Source organism: Primulina tabacum, chromosome 1, assembly GCF_025594145.1.
Source record: "Primulina tabacum isolate GXHZ01 chromosome 1, ASM2559414v2, whole genome shotgun sequence".
Classification (NCBI taxonomy): domain Eukaryota; kingdom Viridiplantae; phylum Streptophyta; class Magnoliopsida; order Lamiales; family Gesneriaceae; genus Primulina; species Primulina tabacum.
The window spans coordinates 44,953,693-44,977,264 of NC_134550.1; the positions used below are offsets into that span (position 1 = coordinate 44,953,693).

The 23,572-nt window shown below is 31.3% G+C and overlaps 1 long non-coding RNA gene across 1 annotated transcript; it reads left to right on the top strand.

Moving 5' to 3' along the window:
* Positions 1-11,445: 11,445 nt before the first annotated feature.
* Positions 11,446-11,890, top strand: LOC142518975 (uncharacterized). Its single transcript, XR_012813683.1, has 2 exons — positions 11,446-11,511; positions 11,562-11,890. It is a non-coding gene; the product is annotated as an uncharacterized LOC142518975 (long non-coding RNA).
* Positions 11,891-23,572: the final 11,682 nt, after the last annotated feature.

Sequence of the window (23,572 nt, forward strand, 5' to 3'; positions counted from 1 at the left end):
CAGTGTAGGTCAAGCAAGTCCGAGTGCCTTTGCCGGAACTAGAATTCGAAATTAGCATACCTCTTATTGTATCCTTAAATGGTCAAACCCAATCATCAAAAAAATTTAAATTTCAGATAATGTTTGGAGTGTAAAACAAATTAAACACGACCGTTTGATTTCAGTGTATCAGACATTTAATGCAGCATATTATTCTTGGCAAATGACAAAAAAAAAATAACATCGAGTACAATTTTTGGATTACGACCATGTTCAAATTTAAATGTTATAAATCATCTCTATAAGGTAGTTTCAAGACTCAGGAATCTACTGGAGATCAATCTTATTTGATTAAATTTTTTTGAAAGTTCAAGAAGCTCTACTGCTATTGAAAAGCACAAACCAAAAGTCGTTTCAGATCATTTAAAGGATCACTATAAATCTCGAGTTTTTTTATTCTATGTGTGAGTTATTTGTAATTGTGTGAATGAGTCCTTCCACATAATTGTCCTTTGTTTAAGTGGAATTTTATGCTAGAAGTTTCTGTAGGCATTTGTGTAAGTCCTGTTAAAATGGATTGTACAAAATGTTGTATCAATCAAAATCTTCTAGTCTGAAAACCAAAAAAAAAAAAGACGTGGAAAGAATTTATCTTTCGAACTTCTAGAAACAAGTCTCTTAATTTTCAAATATCTACAATTTACATCCTTGTAGTTGATTTTGGTCTACTGAATTCTCTGAAGTATTTTGATTCATTGAATCCAGTGAGACTATTTCCGCACTTCTTTCAAAAATTTTCCTTCCATTTTTAGTAGATCGAGATTAGTTTATTGTTGCTAACGTTAGTTTTGAGCACCATACATTGTAATTAAGAAGAATAATTTGTGATGTCTTTATTCACTTTCTTTAAACATATCCACCTATCCTAATAATTATTTAGATTTGACTATTTACATAACCAAAATAGAAAACAAGTAAAATTAGAGAACCAAAAAGACTTTTTCCCTCGAATAATTTCGCCCGAGGAACATGTTCATGGTGAGATGATTGACCTTATAATATAACTCTTGACTTCAAAAATTATTTTATTATATATATATATATATATTTATTTATTTATAAAGATGATTGACCTTATATAAGTATGAGTTTTAAAAATATCACTTTGAGGTTGTGTTTAATTGGTTTGATAGAATCATGTTGATAAATAATATTATGATTATTAAAATATTTGAATAAGATATGAGATAAATAATTGATGACATAATTATATAATAAATAATTAATAAAAAATTGTAAACAAACACTGGATTATATTATACCATCCGTACAATCATACATAATCTATACTATCTATATTATTATTATTATTTTATATTATTAAGTGTGAGATCTTTAGAGTAATTAATTTAACACAAAAATATTTAATTTCAAAATTACCCCCTTCTTGTCTTACTAAAATCTTCTCAAGTCACTCTATATTTTACATAAAAAAATATAAATAAAACTTTCCTTCTAAATAGAACAACTATTCTAAATTGAAAATAATTTCGTAACTTCGCTTTGTTATATTTTTTAAAATTCATATATGTGTTATATTTTTTAAAAATTTTATAGTATTTATTTTAAAAATTCTCTTTTATGTAGTATACAATATAAATCATATACATTGTTAATATATATATATATTATATAGTAATAAAAATATAATCAAATAAAAATCGTTTTTGATAGGATCGATGAGAGACAATAATTGAGTTATAAAAGTTCGGTTCTTGAAATATTAAACACCGATAAATTATATCGAGTTTGATTTTCAAACCAAGCGGAACAGACTCAAAATAATCATTCGTAAAAACCGATTAAATTTTTTGTAAATCATTTAAAAGTTATGCAAGTTGAATGAGTAAAAATATTTTGGTTGAAGCATTTTTATCAAACACTTGGTATGTAATATTTTGGTATTTGAAGAACACATAATATGCTTCAACAATTCATCTTTAAAACAACAGAAATGTTGAGTAAATGCAATAAATAAATAAACACATATTTGTTTATGGATGTTCGAATATTACCTTTTTTTCCCATTGGGAAGAATCCACTAGAAGACTTTGATTTACACAATTTTTTATACAAACCATTTCAACTTAGGATTTATCTCTTGTCTGATTAAAACTTCTAGCATATTTTCGATTATAGGCCGCAACATCACAATCCGCATAATGTTTGACCTCTCTTATGACAAGACTATAAAAACAATCTTTAATATCTTTGTGTGAAGACTCACTCAACTAAAATTTGAAATTCAACTCTCATGTATATGTGTGAGTGATTGTGTGTGAGGATTTAATCATTTATAGTGTATTTATCTCTCAAATGTATCCTCAAACATTGGAATTGCTCTCATTCTAGCTAATTTATTCATGTAGACTGTCAATGCTTTGAATAATCTTCCAAAGATTGTATTTGATCTTCAAGGTGTTGTATTTATGGGTTTCAAGAGTGATATATACATTAGACACAAGAATATGATCGTTTGAAAAATTTATGTGTCGTTTATGATATTGAAATGGTAATTTCCGCCTTGCAAGCCACTTTTCCCAAGCCTAACTGATTTTGAGATCTGTTGCCAGTTGGGTTTATCAGCTAGACTGAACCAAACTGATGAAGTTTGCTGTAATCAATATATGCAAAACTAGTATTTTCATCGTCATTTATCAATATCTTACACTCCAATTCAGACTTTAACTTATGAAGATGATTTGTATATCATTGTCTTATCTTCGTAACACATACTGAACTATTCTATTTGGATAACCGAGCTGATAAGCCTTATCAAAAGACCGCAACTGCTCATACCCAACCGATCCTTGTTGATCAGCCAAACTGATGAGCCTTTCTGCCATTAGTTTGGATAGATTACTTTTGATTTAGCCCAACTGACGTGAAACACGATTGTCCCGAACTGCTTTTTCTATTCGGTCATTTTGGCGGCTGTTCATTTGCATTACCGAGTTGTGAGATTTTAACGATACATTGTAGCTCGCCAGATTTTCAATTTGGCTAATTTCGAGTTTCAGCTTCCATCTTGCGTTAGCAACTTCACACTTGAGTAAATATATTAAAAACAAAATAATAAGTTTTGTTATCTTCAAAATCAAGGTTGTTAATATTTCTAAACTCAACATGTTTTATCTATATAAATTCAATATTTTAAAATTTCTTTAATATTAGTTTCGAAATGATTGTCATTTTTGGTGGATACGTAAATACATTAAAATAATTTTATGCATAAATTTAAAGTTATATGTTTTTAAGAGATAAAAGTGTATTTATTTAATTTTTTTAAATATATTAAAAATATTTTAGTTGTCTATGTGATTTATCTATTGAATTGTAATTTTATAATTATATAATTATTAGGTAGGGTCACCTCAATTCTTGAGGTATCTCACCCAGATTTGTAGTCTAATATATGATTATTTATATTTTTCTCCAAGTAACTAACCATGTGTTTATATTTGTGTAGGTCTTATTTAATAATTTAATTTTTAAAACTATAAATATCATAAGTATATTAATTTTTTTATTTTCTTTTATATCCGTAGTCATACCATTGGTATCTCAAGTTGACACTGTGCTTAACAAAAGGGTCGAAATATGGCTTTCAAATTCAGTTCCGAATTAGTGGATGCTGCCAAAGGGAGTGGCTACGCAAAAAGGAAGAGACTCATAAAATGGCAGAGGCAAATAGAGCTTTTGCACATTTTCGTTAATCCATGAACAGGATCTATACATCTCGATCGGAAAAGATATAGGAAAACAAGGAATTTATATAAAAGTAAAAATAGTTAAGGAAAAAGATTGAGTTGATATTCAAATGGAAGAAGTTTAATAACATGTCTCAAATTGGATATAAAGTATTTACTCATCTTAAAATCTAATAAGGGATCTAATCCATAAATAAGTTATTATAAATTCGAAAATAGAGTATCCATATTTAAATCATGGTAATGGTTGTAAGGGTGTCACACTTAATGTCATTGTTGACGTTAATGTATTTAAGAACGTGGTAACTTTAACTTAAATATTAATTGTTATTAATACACCGTTTGCAAATTTGTGATAACACACTTATATTATTGCCATATGATAATGGTTTTAATTCGGACATATATTTTATGTCAAATATAAAACAACTTCGTAGCTTCAACTTTTATTTCAAACCAACAAATTTTTTTGTTATTTCTACCTCGACAAACATCTTTCACTCTCTTAATACTTATTTCTTTACGAGTAATTTCAAACTGAGATAAAAATTACACTGCTACGATCATGAAAAAATGTAAAAGCCACTATACTTAAAATGAATTTAGCTCCAAACAAAAAATAATAATCAGACTATTTTACGTAGTTAGCTAAAACATTTTTCGGATAAATCAACAAACTTTTTGCAGATTACCATATATATGTGTGTGTTTGCGTAGGTATGCAACTTTCCCAACTTCAAATCTGCAAAGTATATAGACTAAATAAATCTATACATTTCCATATATGTTATATCATATTAAACTAAAAGCTCAAAAATCTACCTTAGATAATTATATATTATTATTGATTATATATAAGATTTACCAACTTTTTCAATCGTTCTAATTAATGCTTCCTGTCACATAAAAATATCAATTAATATTCCTTAAACTACCGTTCATATTTATCTCTATACATAAATAAACATTAAAATGTTCAACCAGATGATATAACTTCATATTGACACGTTTGTTTTCCTCTAAAACACTTTGTTCTCCTAAAATATTGTCCTAAAAGACTTTGTTCTCCTAAAATATATGACAATAACATTTTCTTTCCCCTCTATTCATAACTAATTACTGTTGCATTCTTTATATAAAAAGTTTATATCATTCTATTATGTGTAGCTTCTTCCAGAGTTCGTAGGCTTTTATCCATCCCTTTCTTATTAACCACCCAGGTATTGTTATTTTTAAAATTAACTAAGAACACGAATTCTTTCCATTACGAAAACATACATACATTTTAAAAACTGCTCTATTGTTTGTAACAATATTCATTTCATTGCCACGTGACATGAACAAATGATGACTAGCTTTTTTGAACATTACGAGTGTCATAAATACACTAAATGCCGTGGTGACTCAGGTTTCTGAGTAAAAATTATAGCTTGTAATTTATCACCTGTCAACAGTTACAGATGATTAACCTGCTTTTATTGCAATCGACAAAAACAACCACGACATTTATTATAAATTATCAATGACTCAACACATTTCATGTAATATATGAAAATTCACTTGGCACCCTCTATCTTACCCTATATATACTTATATGCTTAATTACATATCGCTTAACATACTTGCTATGTTATAGTATCTCAATATCCATCTTTTGCTAAATACAGATTCAATATATAAACCAAATTCAATGGAAAACAATCCTCACTGTAAGTATATCGACCGTGGACAATGTCAGTACAAAACCATCTATTTCAGAAATAAGTTTAAGAACTAATAAGAAGATTTTACTCCAACCCGATATGAGCATCATCTTACGAAGAGTGCTAAACATGGAATCAAAGCTCTTTCTTCTGCTTAGACTATGCAACAGACATTGAGACAACCCTAAACACTAACAAGCACCATCAAAACAACCATGTACATCAAATGATAATAAAACATTTATCTTATAGTATTGAAAAAGCTTATTTGTAGTACATGTGTGTAAACGTATTATAAGCTTTAAATTATGCTTGATCAAACCAACATATATAAAAACTGCTCATTTACTTTTTATTTTCCTTATAGCACATCAACCACATCCCTATTAATTTCTTTTTCTTACATGTTACTAACCTGCGCTTTCTTCTTAATACGAGTTCCAATTTTTATTTATTTATATACGTTAATTTCTTTTATTAATCTCTCGTTGTAATCATCTACTCAGCTGGCTTGTGAATTAAATTAACTCTCATGTTTAAATATCTTAAAAACTCGAAGTTACAAAATTCATAAATACGTCAACTAAATTCTAAAAAAACACATTATATCTATTGAAATCCTGTCTACAATAACAACTTTTCAAATTTCTTTGATTACACTAAAATTTTAAGTGGTCTTAAAGATTGTTTAATGGCTCATATTACAATTAATATTATATTAGTGTCACTAAAAAAAGTATCTCAATAGCAAGCGCGCAGCCACACGTAAGCCGACAAACCTACGAGCCCATGTGACGCACACAAAGAACAGAAACACATGCACAACCGCATAGAAGCTCACGAACCTGCGCACGACTCATCACTTTACATACTTTTTCATAGCCCCTTGCATCTTGGATTCATACGCAGACGTTGAAACCCTAATGCATACAAAAAATCTAGCCACAAAACGCCTTCAAAAAAACACCCATATCAGTGAACAAGAAGAAAAAGAGTGTAGCCAAATAACACATCTACCGATGATTGGGTCGTAACTTTTGCTTCAACCTCCTCCCCTTGTTTTTATTGTTTCATAGGCAAGTGGTTTAATTTAACAAACATGGTTTTGTTTTATCGTTTCTTCTTTACGAATTAATTTATTTAATTTAACGAATGACACAATGTGGCTGAATCTATGTTTACAACTTGGTTACTTATGCACACGTATTTCTTTTTGTTTTATTTATCTTTTATACATTGTATTGCTTTTAATTATTTGGTCAATAATTGAATTGTCATATTTATTCAAAAGTAGTATTTAACCCGTGCGATGCACGTGATGCTATTATAAAAAATCAGTGAAAAATGAATAGATATTTAAATTTGAAAAAAATAATATAATTATAAAAAATAAAAATAAAACTATTTTTCGCTAATTTTAAAAAACTTTCTTAAATACAACGCATGTCGATTAATTTTTTTTGGCTAATAATCACTATCATATATCAAAATTTTAGATTGTGTTAGCTTAAGGCAATGACATGATGCTTATCGTGTTTAGTGTATTGATGTCGACCACCAACCTTAATACATATTTAATTCTTTAATTTTCGAGAAACTATATATTATTATTTTTTAACATGGGATAAAAAATATTTTTAAATCACATTCAATAAAATTAATGAGAAATACTTTTTTTTTTTAAAAAAATTCAGTAATTTCATCTAAATCCATATTCACAAACAATTTTGTGACATGACACGTGTTTGACACATTTGAATGATAACAATAATTGTTTCATCAATATCTTTATCCAAATGAGTTGTGATTTATCTACAAAATCACTTCATAATATACACAACAACCTATTATTACGAAAGAAAAATGAAACATGTGATCATAAGTAAACTATGTATAAATCAGAAAAAGTTATTTTATTAACATTTATTATGTGTATTCCAAAACAATGTCAATAAATTTTACAACGTGTCTTCTAATAAGATGCGTACTTGCTTTAGAATTGGTTTAATCATTTCCATTACAGGACATTTTATATTATTATATATCCGTGAACTTTGTAATATAGAAGAAAATTATCACATTTGTAATACGTAATAATTAAAATTTTGTACAAATAGAAGAATAATAGTTTTTACTTCTCGATCATGAAAGACATATTTCAAACTTAATGTCTCGTTGTTCTCGTTATTTCCATATGTAGGTAGTTCATAACAACGAACAAATCTAAATTTAAACAAACATTATATCTTGGAAGGATTCAAATAATATATGATGCTGAAAAAAGGAGTTATTTCAGAATTAAATTTTGGAATAGATAAATTTAGTAAGATAAATAGAATAAAATTGATTTCTAATATAATATGCAATATTGCATTATTTATAATTTAAAATTCAAATAAGACATCCCAAGGGATAAAAATTATACATTGGATGTTTTTGAAAGAATTATACCATACATTAACTCTTTCAAATTATGGAAATATCGAATTGCATGCATTGAGTGTTAAACATTTCTGATTATTGAGGGTAATATACATGTTTATTGAGAGTAATTTAATGTCCATTTGAAACTCTTTTGAATCTATCTCTTTTAATTTTTTTGTGCTCTCTTATTTGAATTTTTAATAAGACAATTAAAGATATACAATATGCATATGATTTTGGAAGAGAACTAATTATTTCAAATTAAGGTAATTTCGAAATAATATGCATTTGGGATAAAAAAATTTATGATTATTAAATGATAATTTAAGTCCATTGGAAAACCTTATTGTAGTGATAACTTTTAACACTCAACCAATTTTATTTTTAGAAAAATTAAATAAAATAATTAAATATTGTATTTATTTTTTAGTAAGTAATTTGGACAAGAAATTACTTAAAATAACAAAATATATTTTTGAATGATTTACCTCATGAGTAATACTGAACATTGCTATCATTTGTATTTTAAATTTATTAGACAATTTTTAATTAAATTGATTGATATAATCAATGTAAAAATTTTAATATATATTACGTTTTCAATAGATTTTACTTTCAATTTAAGTTAAAAAATAAAAAAAACATATTTGCGTGGATGGAGTATGCTCTGTGTAGGACCCGATTGCTTACCGCTTTATCAAAAGCTATAGCTGGTAGTAATGGTGCAACTCAAATCTTTTAAACCGCACAGCAGCTCAAGCACCACGGTTCGATCGCTCTACCAAGCAAGGACAATTATTGCACCCAAAAATCTCCCTCCCAATAATTGCACTCTTTTACAATCAATGGGAATCGAACCCGTGACCTTGGCTCTGATACCAATTGTAGGACCGAGTGTTTACCGCTTTACCAAAAGCTATAGCTGGTAGTAATGGTGCAACTCAAATATTTTAAACCGCACAGCAGCTCAAGCATCACGGTTTGATCGCTCTACCAAGCAGGGACAATTATTGCACCCAACACTCTGGGGTCGGTGTTTGCTATCATCTCCCTCGGATCCCTGGTTATTCGTGCACATATCTCGATATACCTTCTTTTTTGGGTCAAGAGACTTCTGACTCATACGGGGGATTTTCACCATGTGTAAATCTTTTAAAATATTAGATACACAGATTTTAGTGCTAAACCTAACGAAGTACTGAATGCACAGAAGCCATGTCTAGTTCATTATTTTCGTAAATCAAAGATAGATATGGAATTCTAGCATCACAGAGTTTAGAGTGTGACTCAACCCAAGTCTCTGTACCGTTGGCACCCAGCAATGGATCCACAGACTTGGTGGACGCATATCAGGCTAGCACCTACCTACAGTTTCGGACTTGCCTCCACCTATCGCATTGATATATCATAATTCACTCACCAAAACATATCCACGGCTCAAGAAAAGTTCCTTTCACCAGAACAAGGACATGTTTGACATACAAAGAAAAATAATGATGTTGTGAATCGTGTTCTCTCGTGCTCAAAACCAGCGGAAGTTTAAAAATTTTTATTTTATTTTGACAATATTTGTTTGCGCACTCGTATGGTTTTAATAATTAAACATACAAAGGATGTTTAAACTTTTACCTTTGGTGAAAGATTCACAAGGCTCCAACTATTCCGGGATTAGCGGAGATAGCTCTTGATGTATTTTCTACGATCTTCCTTCGAGGCTCCTTTTCTTCAATCCTTCTATCAAGTCCACGACTAGAAGATTTGTTCATCTTCCAAATAGAACTAGAATATTTTGAAGAAGTTTCAATGTTGGAGATTAAAAACGAGAGACGACACAAACCAAAATTATTTTGATGTGGCCGAAAATTTTGAGAGCAAAAAGGTTCTGATTTTCGAAAATCACAAATAAGAGTGGAGGCTTGCTTGGTGGCTAGGGTTATGGCTTATTTACTACTTTTTATAATAAGCCATGACCTAATTTTCATAATTAACATTAATGAGCTTGATTAATTAATTGGACTAGTCCAACTAGTTTAATTAATTAATCAAAGTCCATTAAGAACTTTAATTATTTAGTATGTTGGACTTGTACTCCTACAAGTCCATTAAACAAACTTCCCACTATATTTAATTTAATATTTAATAAACTCAAATTTTGAGTTTAATAAATTAAATTATCAAATTTTATAAATTCAATTCCTTGAATTTATTCTCTCCAAATTTTATAAATTCAATTTCTTGAATTTACTATTTCATAAATTCAATTCCTTGAATTTATTTTCTCAAAATTTAATTATAATAAATTCAACTCCTTGAATTTACTATATCATAATATAAATTCAACTTCTTGAATTTATTCTCTCGAACGAGAACAAATGATCCAGTGCTTATGTGACTCTCAATGGTTCAGGGATACAGCTAGTCGTTGGTTCACAACTCTTTGTGATTCAAGACATAATCTTTTATTCGGGCTTACCTTAATTTGCCCCATTCTATGTATCAACAGTTGATTATGAGAATGTCAAAAATCATATTTTTAATTAAACCCATCGAATCATGGTAAGAGCGTCTAGTAGCATCGCCCTATGATTCCCTAGGTATCACTGATAGTGCCTGCAAGAACCAGTCGATTATGATTAACGTACAGTACGATCTCTTCATCTCATATATACCGATCGAATCTGCAACCATTGGTTCATCGAGTGTTGCATAATAATTCGATAATTATGTGACACATATTTGAGAATAAATAGTGGCATCGCATGTATAACTGGAGAACTCCTTCTTTAACGTACATCTCATACTCTGGCCAGAGATTCCATGCACTATTATTTCACCAGATCACATAGGATATCCATACCCGTAGGTGAGCGGTGAATTCCCGACTACAATGCACTGGCTCCTACATGTGTAGCAACTGTACCCAATCTCGTCACTTGATGACCCTCATGGAGTCGATAAACGAGTCAAAGCACAACCTTAGCATATAGAGCCTCAGTGTTGTCCCGGGTCGTAAGAACTAATGGTGTACAATCATAACCACAGACTTATCCTCTCGATGAACGATAACCTCTTGGAAAGTCCAAGGGAGGGTAGTTCGGTATAATCATCATATTACTATCCATCTGCATGTTTGGAGATCTCTATGCCCTTACCAAGAAACGGGGTAAACAAAATCACATATGCTAGTCTCGAGCACAAGCGACCTTTATCTATGTTTTAGGCGGCTGAATCGACTAGGAACAAATTTAAATTATATAGTGTTTACAAATGAGTTTCAACGTCGAATTACGATTCATTTGTATTAAAGTATAATTAAGGTCTTTATCTATGTTGATCACATGAGTATACATATAAAAAAATAACAAACCATGAAATAATGAATTATATTAAAATAAAGATTTTTTATTACAACGGAGTCAGTAAATTCTCTAACCAACTATTATCTTACAGGGGTATCTACTTTAACAAATGATGTGTGGCACACAAGAATACAAGTCCATAAAACTATGTTCTTGAAAATACTCATTTCTTTAATCTGTAACAAATCGCATCCGAAAATAATAAAAGAAATCCTAAGCATTTTCTTTCAACTGATCAACAAGATAATCTTTTTCATTTTCATCATCTTACAGTGAGTTACAACAAAATTAACAAAATAATCTTTTTCATTTTCATCATCTTACAGTGAGTTACAACAAAATTTGCAGCTAAGATAATTGTATATGTAGACTAAAGATACAAATAAATTCCCAAAAAAAAAATCTTCACATTTTCTTCTTACCCCATATCAAAATTATTCTCACTAGGTTTTGATACTCCCTCCTTTCCCACCTGCAATGATCATAACAATTGTCATATCTAAGAACAAGCCATGCACCACCACTCCTTCAAGTGCAGCAATCTCCTTCGCCGGCGCACCCGAATCCTTAATCGGAGTCTTGAAATACAAATCCACAATATAGTTTGAGTTGTCAGTAACATATGGCTTCCCGTTTCAATCCAATCTGAGCTTCGCGTTACTCCCTTCTGCCTTAAACATTTACTGTAGTCTCACCAAATTGTATTTCTAGCAGAACTGAACAACCTCCACAAGCATTGCGAGACCCGATCCGCCGAGCCCCAATACCAGTTTAGAGTCATTCACAACTACGACGAATTTATCCGAGGCGGCTTCAACCATTTTTCACGCAAAAGATTTCCTCTCAACTGAATAATAACCCATGTTTCGACCCTTATCAACAAAAACCAAGAAGTCTATCACCAAAGAGCTTATTTCTCATCACATATTTTCTTGCTATTGATCGTTATCTTTGAATACAACGGAATTCAAAAATTAAATAACAAATCAGCTTTCCAATTTTTATGATAATTAATAATTTTTTTTATATTTAATAAAAAGAGCATGGAACGCATTTATCATAATATAAATTTTAAATAAATAAATAATTTGAAAAATTTATCAATAAAATAAAATAAAAAATAAAAATATATACCTATTTGAATCTAATAACTTTAATTGGATCTAAAAATAATTAATATTAAAGATAAAATTGACTTTTTTGTTAGATCATAGTATCATACATCAATTAAGTCACTTATGATATTTTGTATCTATTTATCAATATCTCATGCATCAAAATGATTTTTACTCAAATATATTTTGATCTTTAATAATTAATATTCAATCCCACTTATATCATAAAAATATATTTTGACCTTTTAAAATTTATATTTTGTCCCGTAAGTTTGATTGATCCTCGCTTTGTTATGGTTCTTGGCAGCTCCCTGGAAATCAGAGGTAAAGTTTATATATATATATATATATATAAAATGAGGTCTCTCATACATTCATTCTGGACAGCTACGTGAGCATCGCTGAGATGACATCTACCTATTGAATGTGATGAGACTGTACATCTAATATATGAATATCACATAATTGTTGTCACATAATTATCCACATATAGAATGAAATGCTTACCACTAGACCAAAAACTATAACTCTTAGCCAACACGCAATTTTATTTTCTTATACTTGTAACTTGTGGTAACGCATAACATCTAATTGGGTGCTAATAGGTCGGGTTGTTGGGTTTATGAGTCAAGAGAGATGTATTGCTATCTGCTTGTGCTGTCTCATAACTCTTAGAGATCAGTGTTATCTTTTTCCCACTGTCGACTCTGTCCCTAGCAGAGACATTAAGACCATTTAAGATTTACGTCACTCTTTTATCTTTCACCTAGCTAACAAGATCAAGAGACGTGACATCAGCAGCTTGACGTACAATAACTTCTCAAAAAATCTCACTTATTTCAATATTAGTCTCACTAATATATGTATAACCCAACAATATATATAGATACACACGTTCTTAGGGTTTTAAAAACGGGTTTCAACTTTCAACCATCGGTACGATAATTAATTAATTTACATAAATTGGCGCGCTAGTCTAGCAGTTAGTAGCTAGGGTAGACCACGGTATGAGATTTTTAAAAAATGTTCGCATATTTGAATTTGAATGAATGGTAATTTGCTTCTTTCTTTTTTAAAAGTTAAAAATAAAACAAGGCAATATATTATTTAACCAACAAGTCACATTTTACAAAAGAGCTACAAAAATTGTGAGACAGTCTCACGAGTCGTATTTTGTGAGACATATCTCTTATTTGGGTCATTTATGTAAAAGTATTACTTTTTATCCTAATAGTATTATTTTTTATTGTGAATATCGGTAGAGTTGACCTGTCATATATAAAGATTTGTCAGACCATCTCACAAAAGACTTTTTCAAATCCAACAATGCTCTCATTTTTAAATAATAAAAAATATCACTAAACCTAATTTCCCTCACCCAACATTTTCGTTGCTCCATTTAGTTTACGTTGTTGTTTGTGCGAAGATTGTGTGCTTTTAAACAAAGTATCTTTGAATATTGTTTAAATTACAAACTGATCTTTGCTTGTGTAAAAAAAGTCATTTTATTTTTTAAAAGTGAGGATATTTTGGTCAGAAATTAAATAATTATTAATTTATCTCACTTCTAAAACTCACACTAAACATAATATAATCATAACAATATATGATACATTATATTTTTTTTATTTTATTTTTATCAATCACCTATCAATCATCTTATTAATAATTCAATTATCTCAAGTTATGTACCAAGCAGACCATCACGCTCTCTGTAGCCCATCGTGGTGGAAACCCCTCTGCCATATTATAATTTAAAAACAAATTACATCTATTTTGTTGAATTATTATTAATAGTTAGTAGTAATAATTTCTTAGAAGGGAAATTTGGGCTATTTTAGGTAGTAATTATTTTATCACAAAAACTCTTCTGAGGTTATCTCATGAGTCAATTTTATAAAACGAATATCTAATTTGACTGGAACTATGAAAAATTATTACTTTTTACGTAAAAATATTACTTTTTATTGTAGGTATTGACCGAGTCAACTCGTCTCACAGATATATATCGCGAGGCCGTCTAATAGGAACATATTGTTATTTTATTAATTATAATGAGTTAGAATAATTGTTAGTATGGTATAATTCAAATAGGGAAATATATATTTGGCATTGTAAAAGTTTCGTTTATTTTATATCTAATTGACGAGTGCAAGTTTGCATTTATAGTTTGTGTTTTTAATTTAGATTTATGTTAGTTTTCGAGTAGAATTATGCATTTGGTATTTGTTTTGTGTCATGTGCAGGAATTCACATAAAGAAAAGTTTAATAGAGTGAAAAGATGTTTGGAAACAATTTAGAGATGAAAAAAGTGTTGGGATCGGGTTAGAGTTTAGAGGAGTGGTCAATAAACTATATTTAAAATTTTCTTTAAAAGCTGTCAAATAATGCGATCGGTATCGATAGTTTTAGCCATACAATACCTAATTTTGTCGACACTTTAAGAAACGATCGAACCACAAATTTGTGCAAAAAACGACCTGATGGTTATTATGAAGATTATATAATGAAATATAATAAATTAATAAGATAAATTACTGCGATAAGGAAATGACACAAGTATTTTTATGGATGTCCGGAGACTCGAGCTCCTAAGTCAAAATTTCTTCCACTTAAGAAGGATTTCACCAGAAGTCTTTAGTTTTACAACAATTTGTAACTACCTACTTCAATCTTAGAACTTATCAACTAGTTAAGGGGGGTGTATTCAATATAGGAGATTTATTGACTTTTAATTACTTTTGTAGATTTTAAAAGTCTAGATGTATTCAATTAAGACTTGTACATACTCTATAGAAGTCTAGTGGTATTCAAAATAGACTTTTATAGAGTTTTAAAAAGTTAAGTGGTATTCAACATTGACTTTTAATAACTCTATAAAAGTCTATATGTATTCAAATTTTTCATAGACTTTTAATAACTACATGGAATTCATTAAAATACAAACATTAAAGCCTAATGTACAACTATAAATTGTAAAAAATTGTATTTGGTTCAACCCAAAGATTTGGATGCATTTTTAAAACTTCTAACTCATACACAATCTATTTATTTTTCTCTCTGTCGCTTCACATCACCTCTCTTCTTATCTTCTCTCCTCTAATCTATTTCTATCATCTCTCAAATTTTCGAAGTGTATCTCTATATATATTTTCATCTTTCCTTTCCAAATTTTTCATTTTTTGGCTGATTGTTCATTTAATAATTTTTTATTTTAATATCACAAGAAATTTTGAATTCTAAAATTGATTTTGTGATTTTTAATTTATGATTTATACAAATTAATGTAGTATTAAATAATAATAAAAAATGATCCAAAAAGATGTCGCTTAATTCTTAATAATTGAATAGCCTCACAACAACCATAATTTTTTTAAAAAAATTTAGCATTTTCAATTAATATGTAAGCTATGATATTTTTACAAAATTATATACATACAATGCTAAATAATATTCTTTTCACATGTATCTTATCAAATCAAAAACAAGTTTACAGAATAATCAATTGATGTATTTTAAAAAATTTACAAGCATGTATACAAACCCAAATATATACACATGTAAGAATTAAATGATTTAACTTTTAAATAAGTAAATTTATTTATTAATATAAATATTGAAAAACTATTTCAAAATGAATATGTTATATATGTCAATTAATTGTTGGTTCAAAGAAATTAATAAAAAAATAATATGTTATAATTAAGTACAAAATTTATAAAATTCTATAAAAAAAGTCAACAAAAGTTTATAAAAATCTTGCAAAAAAGTTTACATAAATCCACATAAATCTATTTATAAATCTGTGAGATTTTGTAAAAGTCAATAAAATCTATCAAATCCTTAAAATCTATCATTTGAAAAGTCATTAAAAGTCATCAAAACTCTGAATTGAATACCCCTCTAAGTTGAAACTCCTAATATTCTCACAAACGGTTGAGACTCGCAGTCTAACAACCAATACAAAACGAATGAAGTAAAGCAATGAATCATTAGATTCAATCTGTAGAAAAACTCCTCAAACAATCTTGGCAAGAGACGGTCGAGTGAGTTGTACAGAAGCATTTGATGATCCCTTGAAGATCTTATGAATTTTTTTATGATTGGGTTGTTGAGTAGTGTATATCTAGTGAGGATTAATAGTGCTAAAAAATATTTCAGATAATGCTTCAAGTGTGTAAAAATCTCATTGTCGTTCTCTCTTCTTAGCATTCTCTATATATAATAATTTTTGCATCTTTCACTCAATGTTCAATCCGTCATTTACTTATATATCGAATAATTTAATTAATGAGAAATTTAACATTTACAAAATCTAAGAGCAACTGACAACAAAAAGTAACTAGATCCGCGCGTAGATTTTTAAGGAAAAAAGTCTGATACTTGATATCCTGTTTTGTCATGCATGATCAGTCTATCGATTTTTCTGATAAAGTAGATGAGATACTTGTAAGAAAGTGTTGCTCGTATTTGAAGATAACTTTGCTAGACAGTTGAATAATGTTCTTGGATAAAAAGAACGCCCGAGTAGTCTATGTGCCACAAAGTGGTGTGCAAGAGCGGTCGAATAGATCAATTATGTTGCTGATGAAGAAGCAATTAAATAGCTTAGCATTACATGAATGGTTAAATAAATTCTTCTGAAGCAGTCAAGTAACTGTAGTACAGATCAAACGTAAGCTATATATAATACAATTAGTTATTGTTTGTTATAACTTAAACTAAACGATCTAACAATTTTTCTCTTTTTGGTGATAACAAAACCTAGAGATAATACATGATATAGGGAAAATTAATTTTTATTGAGATAATGAATTTCATTGTTACGAAGAATAGGAAAACAGTAACAACCTATTACACCTACATATAAAAATCTAATCTACCTCCTAAACCATGATTTTCCACCGCCTCTGGATCCACCATCTCTCTTCTAATAGCCTGCCTTCTTCTTCTCCTCTTCAGCTGCTGCTCTTCTTCTAGATTCTTCTAGCCGCCTTCTAGATTTTTCTTTCATTCATTGTTCTTCTTCCCATTTTGGCATCACCTTTCTGAGAATGATCTAGAATTTAATGTAGATGGGTACCAAAGGTAGTTTGAAAACCGTCGATACGAGTCCAATTCTTTGTTCACTTTGTGTTAACTATCCAGATAATGTGATTATGGGATCATTGGTGTGATTCTTTGAACTCTTAAATTCATCCATGCAACTTTTGATATTGGATTTAATTTGTGAGACATTTCGCTCGACAATTTGACGAAGATTAGAGATTCCGACGTCGGAAGCTAGCAAACAAGTATCAAAGTCAACCATGAGATTTTGAACATTTTCAGGATGGAAGTTTACCTCTACAAAGAGTGCAATATTCGCAATTGGATCAGGTTTACTTGAGGGTTCGGCATCAGAGGTGTTATTTGAATCCGACCGATCGTGTTCGTTGTAATTTACCATCTCCACATGCTTCATGTCATATGCTCTAGAAGTGCCTTCACGACTTGGGAGGATGGAAGAGGCATCCTTTGGAACCTCAGACTCAATCAATGGATAAGAGATAATATGAGAAGTAACATGACTAGTAATCTTCAGATAAGGTGTTGAAGGTGTTGACTGGGGGGACTTCTTTTTCAAAAATAGTCTAAGGAGATGCACTCTCGGGACCGGTATCTTGTTATGTGTCCATGTGAGCGGACCAGTCACCAAAGAAATCAAAGTCCGTAATAGACTTCACCATTTCATGTACTAAGGTCAGAAGTGTCACGTCCCGAGACCGAGGTTAGTCGACACCGGCGTTGTCTCACAATCACATAATTGCAAAACAACAAGTCTCGTAGTAATTCGCAATAACCAGTCTTTTTCATAACAAGTAATCGTCTTTACAATGCGATGTAAATAAAATGCGGAAGCGAAATACATGATGATAAAATTAAAAGACAGAATAAATTCGACTGGTCTCAAATGGATTTGCTTCATCACCATCCCCAAAAGTAATCTTGCTCTTCATCCTCGATTTGTCCCTCGTTCTTATCTGGGTGGGAATGTAAGGGGTGAATATTTTGGAAAATACTCAGTAAATGGGGGCCGATCGGGCATAACAAATATCGAGGATATACATACGAATAAATTATCGTAATTTCAATATTAAGCATGTTGAATCAAATACTAACAAAAATACGAATATAACACTGAAAAGCATCTCATTTTCTATGATTTTACTGATCAGTCCCCTATATGTTACTCCTCTAAGGGGCGAGGCCAAAAGAACGATTATTATAACCCACCGCATCAGGGCCTAAACAAAGCATATCAAAGTTCGGAATTTTCTTTACAATTTCTAAATCAAATCATTAAAGTGCATTTCAAATAATTCAACATGCTTTCAAATATTATAACTGATATCGAACAACGAATAATTCAGGGGATTTTATACCAAATGAAAACGAATAAATTATGCCGATCGAATTTTCAAAGTCATATTTAATTTATTTTCTACATATATCATGCTCACAAAAAAAAAAGGAAATAAGTGTGCCCAAATATTTTATATAATAATATACATATTTAAAAGTCTACCTTAAAAATAATTAAATAATAAATCATATTTATTAAAAGAATATAAATTTTAGTAGTCACTTAAAATAAATATATTTGTGCAATTTTATATAATAACAAAAGAAATCCACTTACACTCCAAAGAAGATAATCGAGAATTGGTGAGTTTGTGGGGAGGATTTGGGGCTTCGAATGGCTACTGGTCCAGAGACAGCCACTTGCTGTGGAGAGCTTCGGAAGTGGAGGAAATCAAGACTTCAAACCGCTGCGGCAAAGCTTTGAACTTGGGGCTGAATTCCGGCTTTGATCTTGACCGAAATAGGCTGCTATCACCTTCGAAAATGGATCGAATCTTGGTCTGGAAAAAAGGGCAGCAATTTGTTTCGAACCGTTTCGGAATTCTCGGGATTTTGGACAGCTTGTTTGGTCAAGCTTCTCGGCTATTTCTGGATCAACTTCGGGCAGCAACTGGGCTCGAAAGAATGAGCAGGAACTCGGTTGATGCAGGGGAATTAACAATGACAGCAACTGGACTTCGAAACGCTACTACAATGCTTCGAATTTGGCCAGGAAATTAGATCGAGAAATCTGTTTTCCAGCAGCTAAGCTTTCGAGAAAGGGCAAGGAGGTGCTCAAAAATTTGCAGGCTCTATATGGTGTGATCTCCCTTCTAGTTGGACACAATATAAATAGGGCTGTATTACCCGACTGAAGTGCCCATTCCATAATCCTCCTTCCTTAGTTGTGTTGCTTCCCTCTCAGCTGAACGTGGACTCCTTTTCGTTCAAGATACAAGTCCGAGAATCTTGCTGCATGATGAGGGAGTGATTTTGGCTTTCCTTAAGTTTGCAAGGTAATCAGCCGTATGAAACTCCTCCGAGAATGGTGCACAAACTTTCCTTCTCCAATATTGATGCATGGTCTGCACGGCTTTCACAAGAAGGACCTTGGGCAGTGGTGTGTCCATATCAGCAACTGTGGAAGGACCTGTTTCAGGATTAGTAAAATTAGTAGAAGAGAAAGGTACCTCTTCATGAGCATCCACAATGGTTGCAGCAGGATCAACTATTGAATGATATTTGGCGGTTGAAAAGGCTCTTCAACCGCTTCTTGTTTTGCTTCCCCAGACGCTTCTTCTTCTTCTTCTTCACGCACATTGCATTTAACATTGCAAGAGCTTCACTAGCGTAGATTTCTATGGTCTTGGGGAGTGGTTGAAGAGGATTTTAAACTTATTCCACTTATTTAGACTCTGGAGCCGATGGTCAAGAAATCCGACTCTAGTTGTAAGATGGCAACAACATCATCGAGATAGGTTCTACTGTTGGCATCAATATTTGACTGCCACTGGATTATTATCAACAGGAGAAGGCTTTCCCTTAGTTGAAAATCGATGAGTCTCTGAAGGCCAAGAGCTAATTCAATTTCATCTGTCTCGGCCCAATCTAGAATCTTCCCCTCCATAACTTTGAATTTCTCTAAAAGGTCCTCCTCCATAATGGTCTTGAATAGTACAGATGTGCGATGTTCAAACCATCTGTAGAACATCTTCATTTTTTTGCCACTGTCTTTAATACTTGGGACAGTGTTAGAGTGACATTTGTTTGAATGGCAGTGGGAGGCTTTGATGGCTATTGCATCTTCCCCTTGCCCTTGTACTTAGGGTCCAGTGGAAAAGCATCAGATGTTGAGGAAGGAACGACACCTTCAGAAATGATGATTTTAGCCGCCGGTCGAGTGGGCTTTACTTGTGGAGCATTTTACGGTTCAATCACTTCGTACACCAATTTGATCTTCTTTCTCTTGAGTTGGTTATCACCTTTCAACCGCTTGGGTCATCAATATTCAACCGTATTGATGCAGCGGTCATAGTTTGGGGCTTGGTGAATAGTTTTTTTAGAGGGATGTTGTCCCGGTTGTCCTCTTCATCGATCTCAAAATAGACCATCATCCTTTTGACTCGTGCCCTAGCCAGTGCCTTCTTCTTTTTCTGAGCATCTTGCTGACCACCTGACTTTGCCAGTGATTGTTCAGTGTGGTGGATGAAGTGTTCTTCTTCAGGAAGTTGGTGATGGTCGCAGCATTGAGCCACTTCTTTGGATGCAGCGACTCAGTGATGCCAAATGTCTCCTTTAAAAGTTCAAGAAGATAACAGATCTGCAATGAGAATCCTTCAGAGTGACCCTTTTCTTTGGTTATTTCGCGAAGAGTCCCAAATAAAATATTGTTCCAGTTGACACCGATCTTTGATGCGATGACCTCCATGTACTGGAACATTTCCTAGGTGATCTTGTCGTATGCCCCTATTTTGGCTAAAAGGGATTTGGCCACAATGTTGGAAATGAATCAGAATCACATCTTCAGATCATGCTTATCTGCTGGAATAGATAAAGGGCTACTGGCCGGAGAGAACCCGATGCTCCATATTTTGGTGTTTTTTGATTAGAAAATTTGAAAATTTTTCCAAACCGGTTGTCAATGGTTCTAAAGCATCTCCAAAAATTGATGGAGATGACATATATTTACCTTTCAACAGTGCATATGATGCTCCAATGATCCATCCTTGCAGAGACGAAGAACTGGTTGACAAAAAATAGATTTAAATTTGAGCTGCAAGTGAGAAACTTCCTCAGACCAGAATTTCGAGCCCAGAACGGAAGAGATAGCCTCGTTCTTAATGGAGAGAATTGCTTCGAAATTGATGGCAAGACAAGTCTTTTGAATCTGACAAGAGAATTTGAGAAGAAATACGTAAAAGAATAGAGAATTAAATTTGAAAAAAAGTTTTGAAAATATTAGTGAGCGTAAAAATGTTTAAAGGAAAAAAGTGGTATATGTGTGATTTGATGGGACAATCACAACAGTACACGAGTCAAATCATTTGTGAATATTTGAATTTTGAAAATTTAAAAGGATAGATGAAACATCGCTAAAATAATTCCATGGTAATTTTAATATAAAATCTTTTTCCCTTAACGATAAGTGTAATTTATTTCACTTTTATTACTTGTTTTTAACTTAGAATTATGTGATTCTTGAGCAGTTTATTTGATTTGTTGTTGTTTTTGTTGTTATAGTTTCGAAGTATAGAATAAGAGTGTGAAGTATTAAAAGTGTTGAATTGGAAAGTGCAAAAAAAGATAAAAAAATACAGTAGCTGCAGCGCACCCGCGCTTACTCATGTACCGCACCCGCGGTGAGCTAGTGCACCCGCATTGAAATAGGCAGCGCACCTGCGCTCATACACCAGGAAGAGGACCGTACCCGCGGTCTGTTCTTCACCGCACCCGCGGTCTTCGAAAAACAGAATCCGAAATTCTGTAACTTTGTGTGCTGCGCGTGGAAGTTTGAGACTTTTGTGTGCTACGACTTCTATCTTGTCTGGACTATAAGAAGACATCATTTTGCTACTATCTAGGGTATTGAGGAGCCAAGGAAAGAGTGAGGGAGGCTACTACTAGATTGATGATCAAATTCATCAAGTTTGGAAGAAATCTTTTGTACAACTCCGGGAACGGAATCAGCTCTTCAAACTCTTGTTCTAAGTTCTTCTTTCCTTTGTTTTTCATTTGTTATGTCTTATTTTAAAACCATGTTTTGTTGTTTTGATTGTGTTATTATGAACTAAGTTTTAATTCTAGAGGAATGATGTAACAAAACTAGAAACCATGTGTTAGTAGTTATAAATTAAGTTATTTAAGTTCTTCATATTGTTCATTTGTATTGTTCTAATCTTAATGCTTTCAATTTATTGGCCATATTTTGAATGATTTATATGTTTACAATTTATCACTCGGAAGAGGAAATTATAAACAAGAAAAAGATCAAATACATCAATGGTATTTATAGAGCTCGGAAGGCCTATAATGCTATCGAAGCCTAGCTATAGAGAATCTAGTGCTTGTTGTGTTATTTAATTGTAAATTGTTGATGGGAATGTCAAAATTCATTTTTAGATAACAAATATCTACTTATTACTTGGAAGAGGGAGTAGATAATAATAGGATTCTTTGCTAATGAATAAAAAGAACTTTTATAACAAAGCTAATAAGAATTACACATGGTGGATAGTTGCGTGAAATCGGACCTCTAGATCTTTTATCTCATTGTTATTTGCTAAAATTTGGTGTTATATATATCTATATTTATTTATTTTAAAATTCATTTTCAATTTAGTCATTCATAAAATCAAATCCTTAAATTGATTTTTCTAAATAAAGTCAAGACTATTTTAATCACAAGCATTAATATACGTTTATATACACACTCCTCGTGGGATCGACACTTGTACTCAATAATATATTTTACTATAACTTGACGTCGTGTACTTGCGAGCAATTAAGAAAACAAGCAACACTTAAATCAATTAAAATATAATAATGAAGATACTTAAATTCCAGCCATCGGTAAAATCACAGCTTCCAAAAGTCAATCAACCGTTTTGATGAAAAACTTTTGCACCAGCTTGGAATCCTTTTTATCACGCTTGACATTTCTTTAGTTCATTATAATATGATAAAATGTCAAGGATTATTTTCCCTGAACTTATGCATTAATATAAGTCTACCAAATCAAGAATGTTTCTAAATAAGAAACTTATCATCTGGTAACGGTTTGGTAAGAATATCTCTTGCCTTTTGATTGGTTGATATGTATTCCAGCCGAATCTCTTTC